Source organism: Acomys russatus, chromosome 4 (genome assembly GCF_903995435.1).
Source record: "Acomys russatus chromosome 4, mAcoRus1.1, whole genome shotgun sequence".
Lineage (NCBI taxonomy): Eukaryota > Metazoa > Chordata > Mammalia > Rodentia > Muridae > Acomys > Acomys russatus.
Window position 1 is genome coordinate 69334499 of NC_067140.1, and position 14229 is coordinate 69348727.

The following is a 14229-nucleotide window of genomic DNA, read 5'->3' on the forward strand; positions in this document are numbered from 1 at the left end:
CAAAAGAAATATCGGGTTTGTATATAATTTTCCAAAAAAAAAAATTGTAGTTGTTTTTCAGTGTGTGTATTTAAGATGCGAAGTCGTCTACATGGAAGGTTACTGGGCAAAGTGCTTGCACATTTGCTTTTTGTTTTTTGCAGCACTACTGTTAAAGTTCACAAGTTCAAGTCCAAAAAAAAAAAAAAATGGATAATCCACTCTGCTGACTTTCAAGATTATTATATTATTCAATTCTCAGGAATGTTGCAGAGTGGTTGTCCAATCCGTGAGAACTTCATTCTTATTAGTGGGGCTATTTGGATAAGAACCAGACATTTACAGATCTGATAGAAAAGCTCTCGCCGCCCTCGTAGCAGAAAGAACAAAGCAGGACCAGTGGTAATAATTAGGAAAACTGTGACCATGTCGGGACGTGATAATAGCGCCTTGTTCTTTCTTAAACCTATGATCCCTTCCAGGGGGCTGATCTGGCCAAAGTACGAAATAAAGTATAATATTTCTTCTTTATTAACATTGTGGTCATATATATATGCACAATTGATTGTCTTGTGGCCTTCATAAAGAAGTGGACATTGATTTGTATTTTGCGTTTACCTCGTTGGCAAGCTCTTAATTCTCTGAAGCACCCAGTTTTCTACGTTTGCCCAACACTCAGGAAAATTGAGCACACCATGATTTCTGCACATATTCTGTTCTCTGACCTATCAGCTTGCTTTTCTTTCCAGGGCTATGTGTTTGAACACATTTCTCCAAGTGTTAAGCCTGTTTTAGATAAGAAATATCAAAATCCTGGCATTTCATCCTCTGAGCTCTAACCCGTAAGAGCAAATGGTGCATGTTTGCGTGTTCCCAATGTCTCCCTGTGTTTGCATCTTCGTTTCTGAGGTGAATGATTTCAAGGTTGGGGGACATGTCTTAAATGACTGGAGAATTCCAAGCAACCCCCAAAGGACTTACCAGCGAGTCAGTAGTTTTCCTGGGAGCAGGGGGAAAAAGTGAGGGGGGAAGCCGGTGCCTAGAACGAAGCAAAGCTTGCAGAGGGCGAGGTGGAGTTCCAGGGATGATATGCACCAGAGGCCACAGTGCCAAAAATTAGAAAGAGAGAGTGTCTGTGATCAGCTTCTGCAACACATCTGCCAACTGGCCAGCTGCCCGACCAGAGCAAAGTCAAATGAGGCTCTGGAGTGAGAACCCTCAGCAATGGCCGCGTGCTCAGTTTGGAAACCTAGGCTGGGGTCTATGGCTATGTTTGCAGACCAGGCCATCCACAGTGCTAGTTACTGTCAGTTTCCAGAACGTGTGTCCCCTGCAGTCTTCTGTCATGCTGAGGCCTAAGTTCTTACCTCCTTTCCCAACCCGCCTGAGAACTGAATCAGAAAGCAGGTACCACCACGGCATGCCCGTGAGCACACTGACCTTTGGAAGCTTTGAGGTTCTGAAGACCTTGTTTTAAATGAGTATTCTGACTGTCTTTTAAAGCTTTCTGTCTTATTCCTTTTGCTATGGCTTTTGTACAGGTAGAAACCATTAGATCCAACTCCGGTCGGCCCTTGTCCTTCTGTCATTCTTTACTGTCTCTTGCCATGGGTGCTTGTAACAGACTACAGTCTTAGCTTCTTCAAAAAGAATAAACCATGTTTTTTGGTTTTTTTCATCTCCAAATTCTTCAGATGGGAGTGGGAGTATTCAAAACAAGGATTCCATCTCCTGGCAGGTCCATCCTCTGCCTGTTGTCTGTTTCCTTGGTTCAGATGTTCTTGGCTAAATTACTTGTAGAACAGCAGGTCCCATGTAAGATGTGTGTGTGTGTGTGTATGTGTGTGTGTAATGAATAGAGTGTGTGTATGTTCTAATTTATACATGTATGTGAAGATTGTATATGTTGCATGTGTAGATGGCAGCATTTTCAGTTTCCGTTTAGGTTCAGAGGTTTCGCAATCACTGGAGCCATGGCATTCTCAGACATCCTGAGTGGTTCAGGGTTTCCGTGTGTGTGTGTGTGTGTGTGTGTGTGTGTGTGTGTATGTGTGTGTGTGTGTGTGTGTGTGTGTGTGTGTGTGTGTGTGTGTTTTAGGATGGAGGAAATTCATCCGTACAATTAAAAATGCACCAAAAGACTTACCAAATTTCTATTCAATTGGCTTGCTGTTAAGATACTACCCCTCCCCCCGATTTTTTGATTGACAGGGCAAAGGAACAGAGCTTTACAGTAAAGAATGGTTAATGTGAAAAAGAAAAAAAAATGTGGAGGAGTATAGGCTGTCACAGATTGGCAGCCTGAGGAAGTCGGAACATCCAGCACTATTCCGTCTCTGTTTTACGTCTTTCAGGGGAAGGGACAGGTAAAGATTAGGGGGAGGCGCACACATCTATTCAGGTAAATGGTATTTCCTTCTTCCTTCACCCTGCTGACATAAATTAGAGCCATACGATACTCCCTAGACCAGCTCCTTGCCCTACAAACTTCAAAGTGAACATCTACCTAACTTGAGGGGCCAAAGTTCTAAATAAAACTTCTTAGACTTCAGCATGCACCTCAATCATCAGTAATGCCTTGAGGAAAAGTAAAACCTTGATGTGTATACAATCCTCATGATGGGGTCAGGCTACCCCAGTGGTCTGGGCAGCTCCCCCCTCCCCAGGTCCTGAATTTCTAATGAGCTCCCTAGGTGAACCTCTGACAGAGTGAGTAGCAAGATTCCTGTTGGCTGTTCTTTCCATCTACAGGAGCTGGCACAAGCGCAGGCCCTTCGATAGACAGCTGTGTGTAAACGAAAAGAAACAGAACACAGAGCTGTGCAGCCTGGCATCTGAAACAGTGCCCTGCAGATTTTTTTTTTCAAAGACATTCTTTTCCCCTATGAGATGACTGGCAATCTTATGTTCCAGCCACTCTTAGACATGAAAACACTTGGTTGCTTATCTTGTAAAATCTGCTCTGCTTGCTTGCTTGGGCATGCTGTAGTCAGTTTAGTCAAATACGTGTCAGTACATCTATATGTATGGGGGAGCAGGTGCAAGCCCTAAAAAATGTTCTTTAAAAAACTTTAACACTTAAGTCAGTGCACTGTGTTGAGGCCTTGTGATGTTAGCGCCAAGCATCTGAGTTGAAGTTTTCTCTTTGAAGGCAGCGAGTAGATGTCATTCGGTTGAAGCATTTGTTTATACTAAAATGATGCTTGCTTTGTGTGTGTGTGTGTGTGTGTGTGTGTGTAAGTTATAAGACAGTATGCTGTATAACTTCACTGAGCCTAAAGGGTGGTGTAAGACTCCAAAGCTGATAGTTGAGGTCTGATCTAGTGGAAGTTAGAGTTTTCTAGGCTGCAGTTGGCTTGGAAAAAAAGGGTTTGTGTGGATAGGTTTAAGCTAAGGGGGAAAAAAGGAATGGTTTTCCCCCTACAAAGAGGGTCAGCACAGAAATAACTTCCTGCCTCTGCTTGATGTTGACACCTCTTGTTAGCAGAATGCCCTTTGGTGGGGGAGGGGTTTGAGGGTGGTGTGTGGAGCGCCTTACCCAACTCTCAGAAGACTCTTAAAGGCAACTCAGGTTTGAGTATCTGTTGAAGCAACGTTGGGAATAATAAATTCTTAATCTCAACCAATCTATTGTTGTGTAAGTCACAAACGCACACAACTCCATGCACACACGTGTGCATGTGCACATATACATGCACAAACACATGTGCACGTACACACACACACACACCGCATGCACGCATATCACTGAGGGCATTTTCATTTGCTGCTGTCTAGAGTCTGAATGCTGAGAATAGAGCAGCTATTTTTTTGCCCTCATGGGTTTATCATTTTGTTTAGGTCTCTAAACTTTGACTCGTGTCCCTCTGAGGTGCTAGACCAGACCCTGCCTTTAACAGCACTTAAAAGCCCATGTTTGTCTGTGTGGTGGGCCCCACGCCAGGGCATTGCCGGGAGTCCATTACTCCTGCAGTCCATTCTGATGAGGAGGCCTCCCAGCAAAGCCCCGATCTGCTCACAGCTCTCCTCATAAGGAGCAGGGACTCATCTGGACCAAATTTACCCTGGAACCGCTTGGCCACAACACTATGAGAGAATAATTATTGAACTATTTTACTGTACAACTATTTCCAAATTGTTGATTTTTTATTGATTTCAGGAGGCAAGCTAATTGCCCCATGGCAACTTGATGTTAACATTTAATGAAGATCAGGAAACAGAGTTTATGAAAAGCGTTTGAATAGTGACTGCAAAGCTTCAAGAACTGTTTTACACTTCCTGATGGTGCTGGGCCTCGCTTAATGGTTTGTTTTTATTGCTTAAGAGTGTAAACCTTGCTTTAGCCCAGTGTGTGGAAACTATACCCTCATCCCACATTGCACATTTTCTCGTAGCTTTTTCCTTGCTCCCCACATCCTTTCCTGCCATCTTCAATCAAGACTTTCTCTGCTTCATATGCAGGCAAGTTTCTATCTTATACATTGATGACACTGCCCATGCTCACGCATGCGCATAGCCTCATGAGCTGAATGTGTTGCCTCACTGTGTTTGGGTGGAGTTTCTGTTCAGCACTTGGTTGCTAGACAACCGAGCAGACAAAATTTAGCGATTCAAAAGGCATTTTTTAAAGATGCCAAATTCGGGCGGCTGAGCTGTTTCTATCTCTGTCTTTATGTGGAAGGTACTGTTTCTTATGAAGATCCCCTTGTCTTTTGTTGGCTAGATGGCTGACTGGTAGAAGGGGTTGTGTGTGTGTGTGTGTGTGTGTGTGTGTGTGTGTGTGTGTGTGTGTGTGTGTGCACGCATGTGTGTCCATGTGTTTGCACATGTGTATACACGAGTGCACATGCACATGTGTGCACATCCCCGTAGAGGCCTGGGGATTCAGTATTCCTTTCACTAACTCTGGGCCCTGGTTTTCTGAGAAGAGACCTCTCACTGAGCCTGGTTCTCATCAATTAAGCTAGGCTATCTGCCAGCGAGCCCCAGGGATCCTCCTGCCTACACCCATGTGCACCCCCAGCACCGGGGTTAGAGACATATGGCCCACCATGCCCAGCTGTTTTTTAATGTGGGTGCTGAAGATCTGAACTCACTTGCTGACTCTTGTGCAGAGAGCACTTTATTGACTGAGCCATCTCTCTCCCTAACCCAGAAGAGTTTCCTGAAGTCTGGCTCTTACAGGATTGTCCATCAGAGAGCTTTCCTAACTGTGTTTCCCATTTGCTGGAACTTGCTTCCCACCTGGAAGCTAACTTGGTTTCCAAGGGTGTGTTTTACTTCACTGGCAAAAGCTGAGCCACAGCTCCAAGCTCCTCCAATTGTCTCGAAGTAAAGGGAAAATCCTCCTGAGGTAAGGTTCAGGGGTGTCGAACCTGGGTGTGGAGCACACTGTCTCCAAGAAGCTTCCCCAGTTTTTTTTTTCTGGGAGATATATTGAAGATGTTTTCTAAAACCTTCATCATGAGTGCCTAATTTTAAATCAAAGTCATTTTCTGATTTCTGTACCGTGCTCCAGGAGCATGTTGTAAAACCGGGATCTTTATAGACCAGCCAAGTTGGACTTGTGTTCACAAGTTCACTCACATGCGCACACAGTTGGCAGCTGCTGGGCTCCACGCTGAAATCTCTCTCCCTTCTCTACCGGCTGACATGCCGCTGCTGCTGCTCTGGCTCCTCTCTTTGTGGGGTTCCCTGGGCTGGAATGCAGTCAAATCCATGGAAAACTTTAACCACTTTCCTGATTCATTTACAGGCAGGATTTCCTGGCACAGGGATCAAGGAGGAAGGGCTGAGGGTGGTTCATCACAGACTGGCTTGGAAATTAGAATCGTTTGAAGCCCATCTGGCCTGTACAGAGAAATTTGACAAACCAGTCTCTGATAGAGAAACCTCACCATCAGACTTTCTCCAATAAGCCTGCAGCTCTCTAAGGCATAACAGTATGAAAAATAAGCATGTTTAAGCACCAAGGCCCCGAGATGAACTGGGAAGCAAACAATAGCAATCCATAGGGGAACAATAAATTTTATATATATATATATACACACACACACACATACATACACACACACACACATATATACATACACACATCTTAGGGGAAAACTCCCAATATCCAACATTTCCTAATTTCATCAAATCCAGTCAGGAGAAACAGTAAGAAATAGGAAGGATTGTCTAAATTAAGCAACCTTTTTGGTTTAAATATTAAGATATATATGTACATATACTTCAAATATATTACACATGTATTTACATATTCATGGATTCATGCACATTTCCAGGGTGAAACCATTCTAAAGAGTGTCACAGTGTAGAACTACCTTTGTGACGCTAGTGACATCCTGTTTTTCCTGTGTAGAGAAGGTCTCAGAAGTTACTTCCAAGAATTTCCTCTTTGTTAAACTTCAGATAAAGTACAGCTCTCCATCAAAAAAGACTGTGATGAAACACAGTAAAATTTAAGATGCAAACATGTCTGACATGGCTGAATTATAGTAATACAAAGTTGTTCAAGGAATTAAGTTAACATGAAGATTTTTAAACTTCTGGTCAACACTGAAAATATGGGTGTAGGTTAATAGTTATGATTTTCCCCAATTATTCTAATGATGGTGCTCATGTTGCCTCGTTTGGATTATGTTGGAATGAAGATTCTTAGAAGAGTACACGTACGTAAGAAAAACTATTCACCAAATTTTGCTGTCTTTATCATAAATTAGATCGTAGACACAGATCATTTCAGTTTACTGTTGATTCAGTTGTCCAGCCTTGTTTGTCTCATGAATGCATCTACTGATTTCACCCTGTGGCCTGGTGTTACTTCCTCCAGCTTATTTTTCCCCTACAAATGTGTTAGGTCTTCTCACAGCTGCTTTTACCTTCGACATTTCTTTAGTCTTAATTAGTCTTAATTACAATCTGCATGATGAAAGGGGAAAAGGAAAGAAAGGAAGAACTAAAGGTTAAGTTGTTTAAGTTGGACATGGTAGCACACACCTTTAATGCCAGCATTTGGGAGGCAGAGGCAGGCAGATCTCTGTGAGTTTGAGGGCAGCCTGGTGTACAAAGCATGTTCATGGCAGCCAAGGCTACACAGGGAAGCTCTGTCTCAAAAATCAAAACAAAACAAAAACAAACACACAAAAAAAGCTTAAGTTGTCTAGATTACTCTTGCCAGAAACAGCTACTCAAAAGGAAGATATATTCTTGACTGATACACAAGCTTCAGGCCTCTCACATTTTGCAGAAATATATTATTAGTAGGCTGTCCTATTGGATCATGAGTGAGCTCCAATACTCTGTTTTTGTCTGTTAGGTGTACCCTTCATGTTTAACAATCACTTTCATAAGATACAATCAGACTGAAGCCAGGATGATGGAAGAAGGATGCTCTTGGTACCTTTGTACCACCCAGTCTTTAATAGATTTGCAAGTTCATGAAGGTACTTTTTAAAAAGAATTTGGAATGACAGAGGAGCTTCGAAGGTATTGCTGGATGACCTCGCAACACATTTGGGTACATTCTCACAGCATGGCAGATGGTGTGCAAGGCGTTCCCATATCCAGAGCCATAGACAGTCAGACATTACAAGTGTAACCCTGTTACTAATCCTGGAAAATGAATGAAGGCATTCCGCAGGGCAGGGGCTGGAGTCCAGTCCTGTTATTATGTAATGTTCCTAGAAAATTCACAAGGTGGTATTTTAATTCCAGTGGTGACAAAATTATAACCTTTCTCGATGGCATCTATGGGCCAATGCCGTGCTCTAGAAATCTGCACAGCAGAGAGACAAGGCTTCCCATGCAGGGGGACCTCTGTTTAGTAGGCATGGAAATTATTCTCTGGAATCATTTTGCCTTCTCTTTTCAGATCCTTAATCAAGACTGTATTGTGAATCTTCCTGTTTGTACTTTCTGTTTCAGCATCTCAATTCTCTTCTCTCTCCTCCATCCCTCCATTCCCCCCTTTCCCTTCATCCATGCTTCTCTCCCTCTTTCTCTTTTGTTCTCCCCACCAGCATGCTAGGACCATATACAGAGATAAGGAGCTGAAGAAGCCAACCCATTGGGATTCAGGTAGGGAGATTTTTCCATGTCATCACAGATTAAGGGTGTGTTGAAGTACTGGATGAGACTGAGTTTGTGGGGTGGAATAACTCCACTGAGTTTCTCCCTGAAAATGCTCATAGTGAAGGAGAAATTACCTCCCTACCATCTATGCAACAGGACCTTAGCATTGCTGAGGAGAAGAGCTGCTTTTATGGAAAGCACTGGCAGCCATTTAAGTTCGCGCGCGCGCGCGTGTGTGTGTGTGTGTGTGTGTGTGTGTGTGTGTGTGTCAGGGGCATGCATGCAACAGATGGAGAATGTGTACAGACCAGTTTATACATGGACCAGAATGTGTGTACTTAAGAATGAATTTGTAGAGAAAAATGAGACTACACAGAGAATAGTAAATGTGCACAGTAGTGTGTGTGTGTGCACAAAGAATGAATGTGCACAGTCATGCACAGAGCCAACTTAATGGATACACACTATAATTGGCCCAGAGCACAGTGAGTGTGCATAGAAAATGAGTGTGCACAAATCAGCGCGTTCACAAAGCGTAATGTACACAGAGCCAAGTGCTTTGGCTTCATAGCCAGAGGGAGTGATTCGCTCCATTTTAATTTTGATGGTAGCATTTTTTCTTCTGACTCACTGATAGTTTAATGTGAAATTAAAAGGTTGAAACTGTTCTCTACTTTTCAGGAACTTATGCACTCACCAAGTAGAAGACAGGTTTCTCCTTTGGAAAGGAAGATTCACTAACACTTCATTAAATTGCAAAACACAGAAGCAAGTCAGAGTTCTGCTTCTCCCCACCTCCTCCCCCCCCCCCCCCCCCCCCCCGCACCTCTGTAGCAGTGACATTCCCCAAGTCCCTAGTGTTGCCTGTTGGCCTGCTGGCTTTATCTTAAAGCTTCCTCTTATCTTGCACTGAGCAGTAAACACTGTCATTTTCCTTCTCTGGTCTTTGTTGTAACATTGCTAAACAGGTTAATCCTTCTCCTGTTTGTATTATGAGCCTGATCTTACCTCAGGCTTTACAGAGGGCACTGTAGGAATTCTGAATAATCGGGGAAGAAAGACATGTCTTGTCACAAGGATTAAAAACAGACCCTGTTGCACACACACACACACACACACACACACACACACACACACACACACACACATTTTTATTAACATGCCAATATGAAGTAAAATTGCCAATGATCAATTTGCTCTACAGCTATGAATTGCTGGTTTGTTTTTTTTTTTTTATGATAGATGATTGTTATGGGAAAAACTACAGTGAACTAGTGAGATACAAGATTCATCCCACAGCTCCATTCTCACAATTTTGACAGCCATAGAATAAGTGCAGTGAACTGATGCTTTGTAACTTTCTTGAAAGTCACGGGTTTTTAAAATCAGCTTAGCACATGAACTTTGTTTTTATTTGTTTTGTTTTGTTTTTCGAGACAGGGTTTCTCTGTGAAGCCTTTGCTGTCCTGGGCTCTCGTTGTAGACCAGGCTGGTGGCACAGGACTCACAGCAATCCGCCTGCCTCTGCCTCTCTGAGTCCTTGGATTAAAGGCCATCACTCCAGGCAGCATGTGTACCTTTAATGACTGAAGGAGTGTTCAGAAGCAGTCCTGCTATTTTCTCATGATGTTTTGATTCCTGTTTTTATTGCTATGTCGAGGAAGGCGATCCTAGGCTTCTGCACATAGTACCTTCCTGCCATCATCTCTTCTTCTTCTAGTTTTGTCCTCCAGGAGAAGGCACTGTGGAAAAGAAAAAGGCCTTAGAGGCAATTCCCTGGGTCCAATATTCACCAACATGTGCAAATCAGTTGTGAATTGTGCCTCTAACCATTTAACATTGAAACAAAGTATATGATTTTGTGCAAGATGTAAGTAGAAACACACTGTCCAATAAAGCTGCCACTACCCATTGAGGCAATGAAAGCCCGGTAGTGTGCCTAATTGAAATGGCAATGTGTTGTAATTTTGAATATGTTCTTGATTTCATGGTTAGTTTTAAAAAAGAAAGAAATAAAAGGACAAGAAAGAAAAAAGTAATATAAATAATTGCTATGTTTCTTAGACATATATATATATGAAGGTTGAATAAAAATTATTTCAATTTTTCTTTCATTATTTTTTAATGTAGTAGAAAATGTTAAATGTTTATGTTGCTAGAATTTACATTTCAATTGGATAATGCTAGTTTAGAACAATACATTACAGTTGATTCACATTACTTAAATTCATTCCAGGACAGCCAGGGTGACAACACAAAGAAACCTTGTCTTGAAAAACCAAAACCAACAACAACAACAACAACAACAAACAACAAAAACAAAAAACAAAACAAAATCCTTCAATGTTGATGGAATTTCTCACGCCATAGGGAGCTGTCAGTTTTTAGAGTCAGGTTGGTACCTGCAGCTTTACAGATAGCTAACCCTGTGCCTCTCAAAAAGTGTTGTGGCCTATCAGAATCTTTCCCTCTTCTCCTTTAAAACAGATATTATCCCAGTTCTTCCTAGCCCATAGGATTTTTACAATGACTGAAAGCCCGAGATAGTGTATATGAATGCCCCATTACACAACACAAATGTAGGTTGTTTATGAAGACAAAGGTTGTATTAGTTAAATTTCTGTTGCTGTGGAAGAGACCATGAACAAAAGCAACTCGAGGAGGAAAAGGTTTGTTTCTTCAGTTGAGAATCTAACTAGAAGTTGGAGGGCAGGGCAGGAACTCAAGGCAGGAACCTAAAAGCAGGAACTGAAGCAGAGACTATGAAGAAATGCTGGCTGCTTACTGGCTTGCATCTCATGGCTTGATGAGCCTGTTATCTTAGATAATCCAGGGCCACCAGTCCATGGGTGGTACCACCCACAGTAAACTGAGCCCTCCCCCATCAATCATTAAGCAAGAGCATGCTCTGCAGACTTGCCTAAGGGCAATCTGATGGAGGCACTACCTCAGTCAAGATCTTCTCTGCTATGTCTAGGTTTGTGTCTAGTTGACAAAAACCAAACAAAACAAAGGTGAACATCGAATGAAGAACTGGACTTTGCTTCAGGCAACTATTACTGTAAAATATATTACTGTAAACAGCGGTTTACAATAAGAAGGGCTTATAGAGCTGGGCGTGGTGGCTCACGCCTTTAATCCCAGGAAGCAGAGGCAGGCTGATCACTGTGAGTTCGAGGCCAGCCTGGTCTACAAATTGACTCCACAGCAGCCAAGGCTACGCAGAGAAACCCTGTCTCAACAAAACAAACAAAAATAATAATAAGTCCTTATCATTTTGCATGGTGTCTGTGGGCTGGGAATTCAGCAATGACTTAGACAGATAATATTGCCTCAGTTTTTCAGGGTACAGCAGGCAAACTGTCAGCCAGTCTCTGTTTGAAGGGGTGTCTACATTGGAAGGAACCTCTTCTCAGATGGCTCACTCCCATCTGTTCTGTCCTCCTTGGCTCTACACATATGGCTACTTGGGTGTCTTCACAGCATGACAAAACAAGGAGGAAGCCAAAGAGGATGGTCTGTGTGTCATCTGTGTCAGTTGTTTCTACTTTGCTTCATTCATTAGGAGCAAGTCACAAAATCCTGCCCCGTCTCAAGGGGAAGGAGAGGAGAGGCAGTCGTAGTTCCTGTGGCCTTTTAAAGAGGGAACCGTTCCCTCTTTAAAGGGATGCACACTGTGCATCGAAGGATGCACACTGAGTTCCTGCTATTTCCCTGCTCTGCTGTTCTGGGATAACAAGTAGGGAATTTTTGTTAACAACCTAAAGTCCCTGGCCTTTCTTAACCATAGCCCTTTGGTCTCAAGGAAATCTTTCTAGTTAGCAAACAGTGACTCAGGAAGTCTTTATGACATGCAAACCTATGCTATAGGTTCTGTCTTTTCTTGCAGGTAGATGAACACCTCCCAGAGCTTCTTGTAGATAGCTGGCCAGTTGAATGTCAAGTTTGGCAACTGCCAGACAGAAGCATGTGGTTCAGTGACTACCACTCAGCCCTCTATTGCAGATAACAGGAAACAAGTGTGGATGATTAACCCTCCCTATAACTCAAGGACAAATAAATGAAAGGACACCAACAACTTGTTTTTGTTGTTGTGGTGGTGGTGGTGGTGGTGGTGGTGGGTGTGTGTGTTTTGTTTTTTGAGATAGGGTTTCTCTGTGTAGCCTTGGCTGTCTTAGCCTTGCTGTGTAGATTGATTGGGCTGGCCTTGAACTCAAAGTGATCCACTTACCTCTGCCTTCCTGACTGCTAGCCTTTTTTTTTTTTTTAAATGAGAGTAAAGATAAGAGAAATAGAAACCAATAGACTGTTAACATCTGTGTTAAAATGTTCAATCTCAAACAAAACTAATAGAATGGTTTGTATATCGAAGAAATATTCAGGATTGAATGCTGTGTTAGGAATTGGATGCTAATTTATCTTTTGAAGTAAGATTCTTCTTATATGAGTTCACTATAAATATTCATCCATTAAACTATTTCTTAAAACCTACCTAAAAACAGGTCCAGTGTGTTGTCCTGAGTGCTGTAGTTTAGTGTCTGTAATGAAGATGGCTCTTGTAATAGAAACATGTAAGTAAGATAGAAAATATAAGTAAGGTAAGGGTGGGAAGCAAGCAGAGGCATATTATATCCCTCTGCCAGTCTAAGTCTGATGGAAAATTATTTAAGCTTCTTTTAAAAGGGAGTGGGGGGGATGAGGTTAAACACATTTGAACTAGTTAATGTTTTTAAGGTGCCAAAGTATGGCATGAAAAATGCATTGGGGAAGGAAGGAGAAAATGAAGACTAACGGAGCGTCTGTATCAGGAATGATTCTGCGGGCTCACTGAGAGACCTATCTTGCCCTTCCATCGGAGGCCAGTTGGCTTGTAAATATGATGAAAGAAAATCGCTTGAGTTTGAGCTGATCGAGAGGAGAGTCTCCTGGGTCACATGACCTGAGCAGGTGGGTTGTGTGTAAGTAGGTAGCCATGCTAGCCCACCTCCCCCCCCCCCCAGCTAGAGAAGAAACCAAAGGGCAGCCTGATGGCAGGCGGCCAGGTGGCTAGGAGAGGCATCGGTTGAACAACCTCAGGCCAGTCGCTGACAGCAAAGCAGGGACTTCAACCCATGAGAAGATAAATGTTGGTGACAATATGTTCAAATAAGGACGGTGATCCTCAGGTGAAGCTGCAGTCACAGTGAACACCCTGATGAACCCCTGACTAGTAGATCAGGCCCTTGGGTCTGGACTTCCACACCAGGAAAACGATGAGGTAATAAATTCGTGTTACTTTATGTCTTTGAGTTGTCATTCTATAGACAATGAAGGACTAAGCCATTCATGGTATTTGAGGTAAGGAAGATGGAGAGCAGCAATAAACAAAGTCGAGATTTGTTTTATAAATATATTTGACATTATGGGCTGGTGGGATGAATGTTGTTGGAGGAGAAAGAAGAAGTAAAACTACTTGTTTAAGAGTGCTTTAATTTGGGGCTGGAGATATGGCTCAGAGGTTCAAGAAACTGACTATTCCTCCAGAGGTCCCGAGTTCAGTTCCCAGCAACCACATGGTGGCTCACAACCATCTACAATGTGATCTGATGCCCTCTTCTGGCATGCAAGTGTACACGCAGGCAGAGTAATGTATACATAATAAATAAATAAATAGTTTTTTTTAAAGAGTGCTTTAATTCAAGCAAATTAGTGTCTCATGCTGCAACTTGTTTACAAAGTATGGAGGAAGAACAGATTTCTAAGGCCAGTCTTAAATTACTTACACTTCTATCGCTGTGATAAACCACCATGACCAAAACTGACTTCCTAGAAGAAGAATTTACTTGGCTTATGGTTCCAAAGGCTAAAGAGTCCATCGTGGCAGGGAGGAGCAGCAGCAAGCAGCAGGTGTCACAGCAGGAGTGAGACACTGAGAGCTCATGTCCTGAACCAAAACCAAGAAGCTGGAAAAGCTAACTGGAAGTAGGCAAGGATTTTTCATCTCAGGGCCTTCTGGCCATGACATACTTCCTCTAGCAAGGCCATCTCTGCAAGCAATTCAACTAATTTGGGACCAAATGTTTAAATAACAGAACCCATGGCAGACACTTTTATTCAAACCACTGCAAGTATGGATGTGTCAAAATTGAGATAAGAGGGATGTCCAAGAAGATTATTGGTGAGCAGCGGCTATAT